This window comes from Fundulus heteroclitus, chromosome 3 (genome assembly GCF_011125445.2).
Source record: "Fundulus heteroclitus isolate FHET01 chromosome 3, MU-UCD_Fhet_4.1, whole genome shotgun sequence".
Classification (NCBI taxonomy): Eukaryota; Metazoa; Chordata; class Actinopteri; order Cyprinodontiformes; family Fundulidae; genus Fundulus; species Fundulus heteroclitus.
The window spans coordinates 8,452,090-8,468,396 of NC_046363.1; the positions used below are offsets into that span (position 1 = coordinate 8,452,090).

The following is a 16,307-nucleotide window of genomic DNA, read 5'->3' on the forward strand; positions in this document are numbered from 1 at the left end:
GTTACAAGATGGACCTATAAATTTACACTGGTGTTGAACACTGAACACTGAACAATGTGGATCATTCAAGCCATTTAAAAACCGGAACCAGACTGAAGGGAAAGGTTTACATGGTCCTTAGGATATGAACTAACAAGCCCTTTCATGATCAGTTTCACACAGGAAGATTATTGGTAGCACACCTCCTCCTACCTCCATTTCCTGTGTAAATACTCATTGGCTTTTCTGTAAACAATCATCAAATGTGACCTGCTAATGTCAGCAGTTTAAAGGTTTGGAAAATAGTATTCCACAAGTTACTCTGGCAGATTTGAGTTTGGAGACGTATTAAGACAGTGTACAGTCAGTTTTGTCTTGACCCTTCTTTGACAATCCTTTATCTTCAGCCTCTTTGACCAATATAGATTATTAATGAAAGAAGGCACAATGAGCGTTCTTTAGGTAAGATATAGAATCTTTCTAAACTTTTTAGCAACGCCTCACTTTAAAAATGCTAAACGATCCCTTTAAGACTGCTTCATCGTCACAGACATGTAGGATATGTGGACAACACACCTCTTTTGTGATTGAGCACAGGTCAAAACCGCCTAAAAACAATAATTTTTTTGTTTTGTTCTCCAAGTTGCAATCCCGACATCACCACCGACGGGTTTTTCATGTGTTTAACAAAGAAACAGTAATTCTGGATGGTGCAGGGCGCGCCTCAAATCACAACAAATGTTCAGGTTTCCTGGGGGGACGTCAGGTCTCACACATTAAAAATACTTCAAAGGGAGTCAAAGTGAGGTCATCCAGGGTCAAAAAGGTCATCCTTTTACGCATTCAGACATTGTGCAGTATGTATGCCTCTAGTTCAATGGAATACAAACCATCACACATGGAAATATCCTGTTTATTTCTGCAACTCTTGCATGGAAGCTGTATTGAGTTATACCTTGTGGTAAAAAGACAACACATTTTCAGCCACAGCTATGATAACACTAAATTGATCTGACAAACTGTGTTTTTTTTACTTTCCTCACACACACAAAAGGGAAACTGACTGCTGCTAAATCTCATGTTTCCTGGCAAGATGTTTAATGAAAGAACAGATATAAAAGCAGTGATTAATGAACACTATGTTGACTTTGCTCTTATCAGTATTAAGGAGTGTCTCGTTTCAACTTGAGGCTGACCCAGTTTCAAACTGCACTGCTCCATCAAAAACCCTAACCCTAAAAAAAAAAAAAAAAACATTTGAAAAAAGATCCAAAGGAAAATATTAGTTTTGAAGGGTGAAAAAAATAGGCTTTTTACCTTTATCAGAACGCTCGAAAATAGAACAATCCTGACAAGAGTCCACAAAAAATACGAATATGACTGAAAACCATAAGTGACTTAACCTCTTTATATTATCGCCGCAACAATCTTGTTTCTTTTATCCCTATTTTTTCTTGCCTTTTTTAAAATGACACTGTTTTCAGTCACTGTTGAGCCTCAGCCAACTTTCATAAAATGACCTTGTTTCACTTGCACATTAAGTAAACCCCCATTAAGTAAATAACCCTCATAATCTTTCAAAGAATCTGATATTGTACAATTCATACAGAGATCTCAATGTGAATGAGATTTCCTGAGAAGGGCAACTTAATCATGAATTCACCAACCTAAATGGTGGCAATCACAGACAGCGCAGAGAGCAGTGAACATTTAGTACAAGATGGTTAGGCGATGATTAAAATTACTGTTGTTGCAGTGATACCAATGCATACATTTACTTAATCTGTTCTCACGCAGTAGCAGACTGCACATTTGACAACCTACAACAAAATAAAAACATAACGTGAAACAGAGGCACACGATACATTATACGCATACTTCATATTTGGGACAGAACTTGATGTTTTACATAATGTTCTTCATTTCTTCTGTCTTGACCAAAAAGCCCTGTTAGATAGGCCAACATCATATATGGAAAAGAAAGAAAGAAATAGTGTTGATGCAGCTCTGGGTGTCATTAATAGAGATGCACTGATCTGATACCCGGATCAGAAATCTCTGATATTGACTAATTAGCTGGGTCGGATATGGAATGAATGACGCCTTCCAATCCAGTCATTTCTTTTTTTTTTTTTTTTAGAATAAATATCATTAACAGCAATAAAGTTACAGCAATCTAGTCACTTCAGCTGTATGTTTGCAACGCCGGTTGCGTCATCATCCAGAGCATGCACAGGAGCTGGTGATGAGCAAACAGAGAGCAGCATGGAGCAAGTGCCGGACCGAGCCAAAGTCTGCTGTTTGGAAACATTTCAACCTTCATACACCAACAAGTCTCTGCAACATCTGCAACACGAAAGTTGCGAGGGGTGGCTATAAAGTTGGTAAACTCAACCCTACAAACTTAAATAAGCACCTCCAAAGGCATCATGCTAAAGAACACGCAGATCTTTTTTTTTTGTAAACAATATTTATGTCAAGCCTAATGCCTTCAAGCACACAGCAAGGTATGCGGTTCATTCATTCAACAGTAGTACCGAATCAGTATTGAGCAATGGCCGATACGCTCAGCCCAGGTATCGGTATCGGATTGGATCACCAGCCTTGAACAAGCACTGGATGGGCTTTAAGCAGAAGAGCTGGAAATGATTTCAGTCAGGTTGGGAAATTAAACCGATACAAACAGTTATGTATGCAAATCAATTCAGTTCAGAATTCATTATATGCAAACTTTCTTTTGCCTTTAAGAAGAAAAAACAGGAATGACATTTTTTTTAGCTTGCCTCAGCATATTGTACCACACCTTTCTTCACATTTCTTAGTTTATTTTTGAAATAACAAAGATTTGGTGTTAACAAATAATGAACTTCAAAATGTATCAGCTAATTCTCAATGCCTGCCCTTAGATGGGCTTTTATATAAAATAGTATTATGACAGGTTTTTAATGTACATACAAAACACAATAAAAATCATAATCATTAGGATCTACAAATGAAAAAGCAAATTAAAAAAAAAAAACTGTACCATTAACTTAAATAAAAATAGCTGGCAATCATTCATGACGGCAAGGCATTGAACCAGTAATTCTAAGAGAGGTTAAAAGGCCACTGAACACAAGACGAGCCTTCCTATCTAAGCATTTTTATTTTAAAACTCAACTAGAAAATTGAAAAAGAATTTAACTTTTTTAGGCACTAGTGGTCTTTATTTGATGGCAAGCTGACAGGAAATGAGGTTTAGAGTGAGGGGGAAGACATATGGCAAAGGTTTATGTCCTGGGACTTTAACAGTCCTCTGAACATGGGTCGCGTGCTGTACCTCTGTGACACTAACATGCCTGATTTTAAATTTCTAGAGTTAATCATATTCAGTTCCTTAACACAGTGATTTGATCTAATCCTCCTATGCAGGATTTTAATTGTCTGATTAAATCACCCTCAGTGGCTTGATTTTTCTAGATTCTACTTGTGACCCAGTAGTTATACACCAATTAAAATGAGGGAAAGAAACACATGCTATGCATTACAATATTGAAGCACGACGTAAACAGCCTCTAAATAATCTTAAGGTCTGCAAGTAGGCTTTCACAACTTTGCTTAACATCAATACATTTTTTAATAGATGACACTGAGATATGTGACTGCTATGACATGTTTGATAATTTTCATATTGATCCTTAGAATAAATCTTTACTATTAATAAAAGATCAGACTGCAATTCCCTCACCAGCCACATATAAAAATCTGTCATCAGCGGACAAAAAAAAACAAACACACTGAATCCTTTATATATAAACTGAAAAGAAGTGGACCATCACCTGAGCCTTGGGCTACACCGGTATTCATTTATCGATGAGATGATATTGCTACCTATGGCGATGCATTTGGTTTTAAACAACTCTAAATGCGTCTTAGAAAAAAATATTTTTGATAATCGGACAATAAGAATGTCATGGCTTAAAGTATCAAATATGTTTTGTTAAAACCAGAAAAACTACTCAAACTACTTTTCCCAATCAAAGGATATCCATACTGGAATCTGACACCCCGACATATATCCAGCTCATTTCCAAATTACCTCAATAATATTTTGAGGTGGAGATCTGACGTGACTCTCATGACATAGAAAAGAAATGCATACACGTTTTATTTGTCATTACATGTCACAAAGGAATTGGAATTGAGCAGCTCAGGGGTTTAAAACAACTGCACTAAGGCTGGCTGTGCTCCTAAACTAGCTGTGAAGGAGCCACATGCAAACCCCTCTCTCTCACCCCCCCACACACACACCAGCCTTGACAAGTGTAAAAGAAGACATGAAATAGGTGTGTTTCAATTTGTAGTGCCAATTTAAAGAGGCCCTGCAGCAATAACAACTGCAGACAGATAACACTGTTAAAATATACAGGGTGCATTAGTAAGAGCTGGATGTGGCCAACATTCCAGACGGCCCTTTATTTTACTCCAACATTTCTCTCTTTTAAGTTTAGATCATTTTTCTCAGGGCCGAACACATGTTGTATTTGCCAGATTCATTTAGCTTACATTACTGTCACTCTTAACTTTGTCCTCTTGTCCCAGAGCTCTGCGAGTTCCCGTTAAACTCATCAGAGGAGATCTGACTTGGTGCCCAACCTGTGTGACATTTGCTGGATACATTTTGAGCTTAATGTCGCTAAGACACCGCAAGCTTGGCGCTCAAGCTACAAACCAGACTATGTGTGACTCACCCAGAATATCAGATAAGCTTTAATGGATATTTAGCAACTCTTATTTTCCAGTGTGGGCTGATGAAATATTACCACTGCTAACCAAAATTTGGCGTAGCAGCCCAACAAGCCTCGCTCTGTAATTTTGCCCTCTGTGGAGATGCGAAGTCCTGCGATTCTGTAATAGAGAGGCAGCAGTAATGTTCAACTGGCATGCCGTTAATAGGAGAAGGGGAAATATTTTGTAGCAAAGAGTAGAAATGCACATTTTATGTCATCTCTTGGTGTTCTATAATCACCCTACAGACTTCACAGAAGACTGAGCTGGCTATGAGAAAGCACTGTTTAGATTCTTCACGATTATATTAAGTTTCCCTTCACTGTTTTCCTCCAAAGTGTGATTCTCATAAATGCCACACGCTTGTCATCATAACAACAGCACTCAGCACAGCAGCACACTGGACTGCCTGAATGTACTTTAATCACAAAATGAAAAACAGCTGTTTTGTGAAGACCTAAGAGGTTTGTTAGAAATCATCGCCGTAAAAGCATCATCATGAAAAACTTGGGAAGTAGCACACAGGTCAGGGGTAAAGCTGTGGAGTAGTTTAAAGCAGGGTTGGATAAAACCCTGTTCTGTTTGGAAAGTCACAGTCAACATGTGGATAGGTGTGCTGGTCAGATAAGACCTACAATTAACTTTTTATCCAACATGCAAAACACTATGCGTGGCACAAAGATGAAACAAGACCCTGAACATGCTATGAATGGTGGTGGTGGCAGCATCATGCTGTGGGGATACTTTTCTCTTGCAGGGACTGGTAAGAGTTGATGGACAGATGGCTGGAAATGAAGCTGTTGGAGGCTGCAGAAACCTAACACTCGCACTCTGGTAAAAAGCTTTCCATCCGGTTCAACTTGAGCCATTTTCTGAAGAGGAACTAGGGGAAAAATAGACCAGGTTGTCTTTAGATTGGAAAATCTGGGTGAGGCATAACCCCATAACGTTTCTAACCCTTCTCTGTAAACTATTTGACTCTTCCAGTTATAAGCAAACATTAATAGGTTTAAAACAAAAGCCAGATCTCACGGTACAGAGTAATGGTGCCTCGTTTTTCTTTAACTGCACATTTGTAACACTGTAATGTGACGAAGATATACATTTTTTTGAAGACCTAGCATACCCATCTTGGCATGCCTTGCAGTTATATACCATTTTGTTTTGCTTTGTCACATATAATCCCAATAGTAATTTGCTCTAATTGTAATAACTGCTAACACCCTTGTACCCTCAGTTTAAAATGAACTACTAGTGCCGTGTCTTGTCATTAAAATTGTCATCTAATGCTAATGGGCAGGCAAATGTAAAAAAGAATTACAATGTTTAGGTTGTTAAACAATTTTAAATGGGATAATTATTTAGATCGAAACTTATACCATCACAGATTTTCTTCATTTCCACTTTGTTTTAGCTTTGTTGGTCACAGCTTCACGTGATGATATAAATATAAATCTTATTCTAGAAATTAAGAGATCCATTTTTAGACCAGCAGACTGTAGCTTCAGTGGCTAGCACTGTGACTTTTTTGCTTAAATGTTGCTAGGTCATGTGGAGTTTGCGTGTTCCCCGCATGCATGAGTTTTGATCACTAATCTTCTCTTACAAACCTCTGAGGCCTTCACAGAACAGCTGTATTTACACAGAAACTAAATTACACACAGGTGGACTCTATTTATGAACTAGGTGGCTTCTATATATTTTTGTAAAACTATAATCCTTCCCTTTTTTTTGTGAAACATGGAAAGGTTCAAAGGGCGTGAACAGTCAACTTTTCAACGTGCATTTTGATGCCTTGTGATTCTTGAGCAAATGTTGGAGTTTATATAACGTTTTTTTAAAGACACTGCCCAGATGTAAACGTTTAACGTGTCTGCCTTCTTCTTTCACAAAAACTGGACATCAGTGAGTTGATGGACCCTGGCTAGATCAAGATCAACACGACAAAAAACTTGTCTGAGGTGTGGCAGAAAAACCTAGACAGATACTGCCAGGAAGGCTTTTAGGCTGACAGGCACAAGCTTTACCAGAATCTGAAATGAAGACTCCTGCAATAGTTTTATGTGTGTTTCCAATGGAATCAATGGGGAAGAAAAAGTCAATTTTCACCAAAGAAGCAAAATCAAACCACCTGGCAGTCCTGGCAAAATCCAACACACACATGGAAACATGTGGCAAAATGAATTTGCAATGGCCCATAAAACTGCAGGTCACACAGAATGCAGCCAGATAGGCCTAACTGGGATGACAGCTCATAAAAGCATATATTTAGCTTGATTGCTTTCCATGTTTACATAGTAAACTGCAGCACTGCAGTGGATTTCAGCTGAGCATTAAATGCTACATCATTTATTGTGCTTGGGGAAAAAGGGGACATGGCTATTCTGTGCTCAGAAATGTTGTTACTGTCTCTGGCTGAGGAACTTAAATGGTCATAAGCCATATATTTTAACATAAGTCATCAAAGTGCATATTGGAATAACTTCCAAATGTCTGATGAGGTCAAAGCAATCGCAAACCAGAACTCTACATTCTACATCTTCTTTCCATCACTGACACAGATATAGCATATGCTGTTTACTAGTCAAATAGATCAGTATTGGTAAGTCATACAATCAGCCATAATAAACACATTAATCTAATATTAATACATTTTAGCTGACATTTTTTGCATCTTCTGTCTGCTAAATAACCTGAATGAAACAGCTTTTTACCCCTTGCAGTGTTTTACTGTGTGGTCTTGCAGAGTTTAAGATCACATCCTAAAAAAACTCTAATCTGTAAAGTTGGAACACTTCATCTAGCATGAGTCCTTTCAGAGGTGGCCAAGTCGCCTTCAGTTGATACCTTTCATTAGAGGCTTAAAACTTCCTGCAGCTCACCCTCTGATTTAATCAAAGAACACCCCTTAAGACTTCCCATAGCTGTTTTCAATACAGTCTTCGTCACACTAATAACTTAAACATCACTTTATTTGCTTTGGGTTTTCAGCATCACTCTGGTCTCTGAAAGCCTTCATATTTTATCCATATTACACAATTTACGGCCACAAACACAGAAGGCTTTGAACAGGATTTTAAATGATGTAACAACACAAAAAGGAAACAAATGTCAGCATTAAAAAAAAAAAAAAAACTATAGGATACCCATAGAGAGGGCTTCGGCACCTTTTGGTGAAATTACAACTGCAAATGTTTTGAGGTACCGCATGCCTCTGTGTTGCACATCTAAAATTAGAGAAAATTTAATTTTTGACCGGTCTTCATGAAAAAAAAAACTCAAGCTCTGTAGTTCTGGACTTTGACTGGGCCAATGGATCACAGGAATGTGCTGTGATCTAAAACATTCTGCTGTAGCTCTGGGCGTACGTTTAGGGTTGTCCTGCTGGAAGTCGCCCCTGATTGCAGTCTCTCCAGAGATGCCCTGTATTTATCAAAATGCACTGAATTCATATAGCACTTTTATATTTACCACTCAAAGCACATTCATACACCAACACACAGACTACTTGGTACTTGGGGTTAGGGTTTTAACTTCAAAATGTAGAGGATGACTCAAACCCACAACATTCAGAAGATGTCTACTCTTCCAACTGAGCCACAGTCGCTCTTCCCATCATCTCTGACTTATCTTTTTCAGGATAAGCATCTCCACAGCACAGTGCTGCTATCATGGGGATGATGTGTTCAGAATAGGACTGTCATAAATAATTTTAGTAATCGATTAGTCTACCGATTATTCTGACGATTAATCGAGTGATCAGATACATTTTTTTTACATTGCGCAGATTTTTCATATAATTACTTAAGCTTATGAGTAATAGAAATAAAGGAAAAATGCTAATTAACAAATAATGCCATTCATTTTTGAATAAGAAGGATAAATCGGCAGCTAAAAAGTTCTTGGATCAAAAGGTTAAAAGCTCAGCCCTCTCTGGTTGACTTAACATAAATACAGTGCTAGATATACCTTTGTAGTGAAAATGGTCACAAACAAAAAATACATAAAGTTTCACTTGCATATTGCATTCTGGATTTTGTTTTTTAGATTAAAAAGATAAAGAATTCTATTCATATCAAAAAGAACCCTTCTAGTGTACTTAAGGGCTAAGTTAAACTCTTATTCAGAAGTCAGTCCCAACAGGAAGCGAATGAAGTTGTATTAAAGCCACTCTCCGTAGGTTTGGCTTTCTCATTCACCAATGTTAGCGTTAGGGTTAGCGCTTAGCACTAGAATTACCAGGAAGAGATAAACCCAATAAATTAAATTAGGTTTAGGAATTAAATCCACTGAATTTAGGTTTAGGTTTCCTAACCTTTTTCTCAGTCTCTGCATATTATATGAAGAAAAAATGTCCAAAACTTCTGTATGAACTTCTGGCGTTGATGGTTGAAATGGCGGCACCCTGTGACTACAGTAGGGTGCCTCTCCTCCAAACAAGCAATACATGTTCAGGCCTTTTGAAACTGCACTTTCATGAACTTTATAATTTCTTGTGCAAATTGAACCCAGGAGACACCAAGACCTATTTATCCTATTAATTTCTCTGAGCCTTGCACTGTCTGACCTTGGGGAGGATTTGCTTAGATTTCCAGGTTGAACGGCAACTGACTCGATTGAAGGTGATTTTTTTCTCACTTTAGAAATCTGGACTTCAAAAACCCTTTTACTCATTTCCAGATTGACTGCTAAAAGTGTCTGCTTCTCTGAAGTAATTCTTGATATGTTTCTTTCCTGACATCTGTACACTTCAGGGTGGCCAACAGTGAAGTTTGTCAAGTTGGTCACACTTGCTGAGGATCGTTTAATCAAATGGATTTAACAAGCAGTTCCTGCCAGCCACTTTCCTCTTAAAACCTCTTGGAAGCAGTCTGAACAGTTTTTTTTTTTAGATCCATGGTAGGTTTCTTTTCCCATTTCTCTATATGCTTGGCAAAATAAAAGGATAGCACTTCTCCCCGTCCTCTGAGTTTCTGAAAATCTGCCTGAGTTTTATTTTCCAGCTTCTGACAGACAGCTGGAGCAGTCAACAGACTCTTCAAACTGAGACAGGGAATCCACTAATGGTATGCCGACGTCCATAAATCTCCATCAGCATGATGGATAGGTTTGTGTCACTTCAACCGAGAAGCCCTTGAACGGGCCGGCTCGCTTTGAGAAGAGTATTATTAGCTAATTTAGACAGTCTATATGTAGCAATGTCATGTAAACGCGACCTCGCAAATGACCCATGCAAACCTGAGCGCCTTCACGGTAAACTCGGGATCATTTTTCAAAAACAAAACATAACCATTTATCACTGGTGAAACGTTTAGCCGTCAAACGACATACAGAAGCTATTTATGGTGAAAACAGACTCAAGCTGTGATGAAAACACATTAACCTGTCCTCTTGAAGGCCAGGGTGGTTAATGGGAAAACAAATAAAATTAAAAAAGGAGAATGTCCGATAATCTTCATGTGACGTGAATGCGTTTCTTTCTCCGACACCGCCTTCCTCCCTCCGAACCATCTGAAGATCAGAGAATCAGCAGTGTTTTGCCACTTAATGGCGCTTGACCCTTGGCCTCCTGCCCGCTGCCTGTTGCTGGAGTGTTTGGTCTCAGAGCAGCAGATTAACTGGTAAAGTCAGACAGGACAAGGGAAGACTGGTGCTTCCACACAGAACCTCTTTATACCTGAGAGGCTGTGATTAGAGGGCTAATCTGCTACTACGGTGGTCCGGACACACACACACACACACACACACAATCCACTAAGAGGATTTTTGCAGAGATGCTTGTGAGTAAAAAAAGTCAAGTAGAAACTGCATCGTGTCTTTTGTTAATATTTCACTTTTTAAAGTTGTGTATGTAAAAGTTGCCATGCTTGCATCAGCCAGTGTCAGCTTTAGCAGCTGTGTTAACCTCATGTTAGTTTTGGTGACTTTTAGAGGGATCGGACTATTAATAAATGAATATTTCCCTTTATAGTCCCTCAGAGGGGCAATTTGCCTCTGCATCTAACCCATCCCTTAGAGAGCAGTAGGTAGTTTATAGCACTTGGTGATAAAATCTGGGGCTGAGGGTCTGGCTCAGGGACCCATGGTGGCAGCCTGCGCTCCAGCTACTAGGCACCCACTCCCATTTATAGTATCTGTGGCCCGGAATGATGATAACTAATGTAAACTGTGTAAAAAGGTTAACACAAAAAGACACATTAAAATGATCAACATTGTTTCACACACTTTGTGAAAGTACCCATATTATGAATAAACTATGCATCAATCAGGATTTTGTCTAATTTAACTTTAAAGGAGCAATAAGTGAAATTTGACCACTAGGTGGGTCGTTGAGCACTGTAGATTTAAACAAGATGTCTGACACGCCACAAATCTTCTTGCTATGACTAGTTCATTATTTTTAGAAGGTACATATAGGCAATATCACACAGTCTGCTTGAAAGCATTGTTTCTGATATTAGTCCCAAGATCAAGACTAGCAAATTTCTCCGTGCATCTCTAGAAGAGATTGGTCTGAGTAGTTCAAGATTTAACCAAAGGATTATAAGACAAAGACACTCTTATCAGTTTAGAGTTATAAGTGAATTGTGTTTTGCTAATTAGAGGGGGTGTGACGAACAATGTTTGTTGGTTCCTCTGATTTAAGTCAACATTTGAGAAGAAGTTACCATATACTGTCTAAGTGCTTTTACCAAGGATATTTGCAGAGAAAGCTGCGATTGTAGGCGGAATTTTTATTATGATAGCAACAGTGGAGCTAAAACACACAGTGAGTCATGCTGGACGAAAGATTTGATTAATTTAAGTTGACAACTGTGTTTTCCCAATAAGGGGGAGTGCGGTACCTATAACTTCCACTCATGGTATGATCTATGATTATCTGTGCTTAGAATGGAAAGGGAGATATTTTTCACCTGATATGTCATCCTTGAGACTGTTTCTTTTCCTCAGACCTATTTCTTTTTCTCCAGTTTACTTTTGCCTGGGAGTGGCCCTTGCCTTCAAAGTTGGGGAGGCTATAAAAACACTGTATGTGCCGTGATTACAGATTAAAATCTGCTGTATGACTGAATTCCGTTTCATAGAAATAACAAACAGATATAGTTGGTGTTTATGTATAAACCGTTAAAACAAATATATTTCTATATATCAGTGCATGCATTAAACTTTACTTGTGTCCAGTGATTCTAAGCATTTGTGATAAAGACAGCACCAGTAATACCCTCAACAAAGGCAAAAAATAAAACGTTCAAGTTAAGAAAAATGCTGTTTTTTTATCCATTGTTCTGTTTTGTTATCCATAAATGGGAATTCATGTGTAATTCCTACATTAAGGTTCTTATACGTTGTTCATGTCAAGACTCCCTAGTTTAGAAGGCCCCGATTTCCAGTTGGAAGGTGTTTTTGGCAAGCCTTTAGGGATAAAATACAAAACTTCAACTGAATTCATGGCAGATTTATGCATCTTTATGCAACAATATCCAACAGGGTTCAGGGGAGAATCAAGTTCAGTTTTATTAATTTGGCATCTGCTTATCAAATAAGTAATGAGTGCTGAAATACTTGACTTCCATAGATCTTAGCATAACTCATCTGTAATAAACTTACCTCCTTTAACGCTTTTTTGGTTTTGAAGGAAAATACAGCAGTTAAAAATAGGAATAGGGATTTTCTGACCTATTTTTTTCAATGTCCAATCCGATCTTGTTGGACTTATAGTAGACTGATGAAACATAGCTTAGGAAGCTGACTAATACCACCATCAGCTAGTGTAACTTTAGTTTAGCAACACAAATTAGAGCTGTCTGGAAAAACAGCGAAAAACTTAACGGTCATTCGTAATACTAACATTCGCTATGTTTGTGATTTTTCTGAAAGATAAAAACATTTTCACTTTGAGTTGTTTTAAATTGCTAAAAGTAGCCTAAAAAGTGTGTCGACCGATGATCTGAAAGCGCTGAGACTCCCTGAGATGTGACAACAGATATTACTAGTAAGGAAGCTATAACTGATAATTACACAACAGACTTACCTTAAATGATCTGCAATTTCGCAGTCATGTGATAGGTAGCGAAATTTATGGCAAACATTTTGACTTAAATAAGTATAAAGATACAGGTGAGTTGAAGAAGGCTGCATTCCTTCTGAATGAAGTTCTGGTCTTGCATAGTTCAGTCTGACAATACATCAAGCAGAGGTGGAAGGCAGCCATCCTCAACAAGCCTGCATCTACTTATTTAAAACAAAATATCTGCAACAAAATATGCTGAATGTCAGGTTTTTTTGTTGTTTTTTTTAAAGTGGGACCAACAGTTTTCAGCGTATAACCCACACAATGGCAGTAGAAGAGATTTGTGATCCAGACTATTGGCTTAGCACGTAAGCTTTATATGTAATTCAGTTAAACAGGAGGTAGGAAAATCAAAAGAAAATCGGCAACTACTATATAACCTGGGTAGCTACTAAAGCCATGCCCATGTCAGCGATGTAAATGAGAATCCGTTCTTAATTCTTTTACTTGGCTAAATCAAGGTTGAATACATGTAAAACTATCAGTTTCTCATTGTTATCTAGTTGGATATATGCTTTTATTTACTTTTAAGATTAATAACGTTTGTGTTATTGACTTTTGAATAGCTCCGGAAAATATTAACATCCCACTCTTGTGGACTTGCGACCTCTAGTAGAGCGCCCATCTGACATTTAGGATCAGGTCAACCTGTGAACGTCACAAAAGAGAAACGACCGGACTGAAATCTGTTGGGGATGATTTATCCCAGGTGGATCCTACTAAGTGAGCCACCCCCCCAAAAAAAACTAGGGTCTGCCAGAGTCCACAGCTTCCAATAGAAGCTGTGGACTCTGGCAGAAGTACCTTCACACATACATAACTGCTGAGACAAAGTGTAAAAAATGACCCTTTCAGCCAACTGAGTGTGAGAAGAAGGAAAGCAGCCTGAAAATAGTTTCCAGTAAATCCTGCAGGGATGGAGAAACGGGGAGCTGTTGGGTAACTAAGTTATGTGCATGGGAGAATTTGATTTGCCAAACATCTAACGGAAAGCATTTCTAATAAAAAATGTTTGGGCATCATCGGAAAAACAATGATTCCACAGCTAATGAGAAGCCCCAAAGTAGATGGCATGAACGGAATCATCACCAAATAAAGCAACACAATCACTCTGCTGCAGAGTAGATGCATGGTTGGAGAACATCCTCAAGCATCTACAGCTACATGGAACCTCACTACATTCCTAACACATGCCAGGTTTCAAAAGGTTTTAAAGATTTCTCCTTTTAGTAAATACGTTTTCTGGAGTCCAGGAATAGCTTTGTAAAGTTAGTAGGAATTTAGTTGTCATCCTTTTTACTCCTCTAAAACAGCGTTAATTGAGCTGTAAGTGAGCGCAAGAGGCTTCAAAAGGACAATTAACTGGGGTGGTCTTTCTCCTTTGAGTCTTATTAGAGTACAAACACTTGAAGCCACATGAATTTGGTTAAAGGCAGGGAGCAGATCCAAGTAAAACACACTGTGGCCCTGAATGCAGCACCAGGAATGGGGAAACTATCGGCTTTTGGTAGCTGCAGAGGGGGTTGATGGGGTTTCTGTCAGGGAACGACATGGACCAGATGAAGCTGTGTGAGGGAAACACAATTCTGTGTGTGTGTGTGTGTGTGTGTGTGTGTGTGTGTGTGTGTGTGTGTGTGTGTGTGTGTGTGTGTGTGTGTGTGTGTGTGTGTGTGTGTGTAGGAATGCAACACAGAGCAAAAGTGTTTGAAAGTGTGAGAGGAGAAATTTGAATGTATATTACCAACTTTGACCATGATTAGACTTTCCAAATGAGAGGATGGCTCCTTGATTTCACTCCGATATTGTTCTCATGTCCCTCAGAACTTTACCCTGTTCCCGCCAACTGCAAACCTCACAACAAATGGCCATCCATCTATCTAACAGGCACGGCAACACTCTGAGAGGAGCTGCAGAGATACACATCTGTTAGGTATGCTCTCCTGAAAACGGGCCTTTATGTATATTTATGTATAAGAGTGTCAAGAAGCAAGCCATTGTTGAGAGAAAGTGTGCCGTTTTTCACAAGTCATGTAGGAGGAACAGCTCTGGTCAGATCAGACCAAAGCTGAACTTTTTGGCCTGGACTCAAAACTCTCTGAGGCAGAAAGCTTACAATGGTCGTCGACATGACATCATCATCCCAGTGGTAAACATGGTGGTGGCAGCATCATGCTGGTGGAAGGCTTCTTCACCAGGACCATGGGAGCTGATCAGAGTTGTTGGGAGGATTGATGGAGGAAATCCCAGTTTCTGGGGGACTGGTGGCTGGCACCATAACAGACTAGCCTAGGCTTTTATAGTAAAGTCCATTTCTCAAGACAGATGGTCCTGTTCAGAAAGAAAACAATGAGACCGACCGGGCTGGTGGTCATCGTTTTTGTGGATGGGTGTATTTGCATACAGCCAGAAACTTTTGAAGGACAGGAGTGAAACCTTTAGGTTAACCTCAAAATGATGGAAGACAGTGATGACATTCAGTGCTTCAGGAGGACCAGAATGGACCGGGACGCAGGCGGTACCAGCACTTCTGGGAGTTTTTTTTCGTACTGGGAGTTTTTTCTAGCATGCAACACGTAGTGGGACTCCTACCTGCATCGCAGCCGACCTCTCCATAGTTTACAGTTTATAGCCTATTTGTTAATTTTAAAAAAGTTCTCATAAGAAACCCATTGCCTTGGTGCATGACACTTGCCTTACATACAAGTGGCTATAGGCACTTCACATAAATGGAAAAGTGGAGGAAAATGATCATGGCTGTGATGTTTACCTGGCTCCAAGAGGGCTGAAAGAGGACCTGAACTGGAGCTGAATGATAACTCTGAACAGTCCTTCACTACACAAGAAAACGGAGGTCAGACTCAGCTGGCATTAGTGCATCCAACAGGGAACCTGCTGCTGCACGAATGCCTCAGGAGGATCAGGGGCGGTGCTAGCCATTTGGGGGCCCTGAGCACAAATGCTGTGTGTTGTGCCCCCCCATGTGGAAATGAACAATAATACAGTATTTGTCAGTGTTTTTCTCTTTATTTTCAAAATATCTTTTTAATTTTAATATTTTGAAAACAGCTACAATAAGGTAGAGGAGAAATTAAAATCATGAAAAAAATGTATTAATGGTCATTATACTTCTGCACAAGATAACTGTTTTACTGATCATGGAGAAAAATGAACAATGACAGTAGATTTTAAGTGGCATTGAAATCAGGAAACAAATAATGTACAATGAATAAAATACAACAATTGGGAGTATAGTACAGAGTATTTGGTTCACAAGAATTACTTTATCATTAATTTTGTGCTAACTCAAAAATGCAGAATTATTGAGTTTAAGCTTGATCGGTCTTTGTAATTTGGATTTTGAATCAGAGAAATGCAGTCTGGTCTGATTGTAAAAAAAAAAAGTTAAATAGCCCTTCAGTTTAGCACTTTGACTCCAACCCGGACGTCAACTTTAGCTTTTTTAGCAGCTGATGATTAGCCAGCCACACTT

At 38.9% G+C, this 16,307-nt stretch overlaps 1 protein-coding gene across 1 annotated transcript in view; it reads right to left on the bottom strand.

The window, feature by feature from the left end:
- The window catches only part of me1 (malic enzyme 1, NADP(+)-dependent, cytosolic), a 96,256-nt gene that overhangs the window by 39,138 nt on the left and 40,811 nt on the right, over positions 1–16,307 (bottom strand). The gene's annotated exons all lie outside the window — the stretch shown is intronic.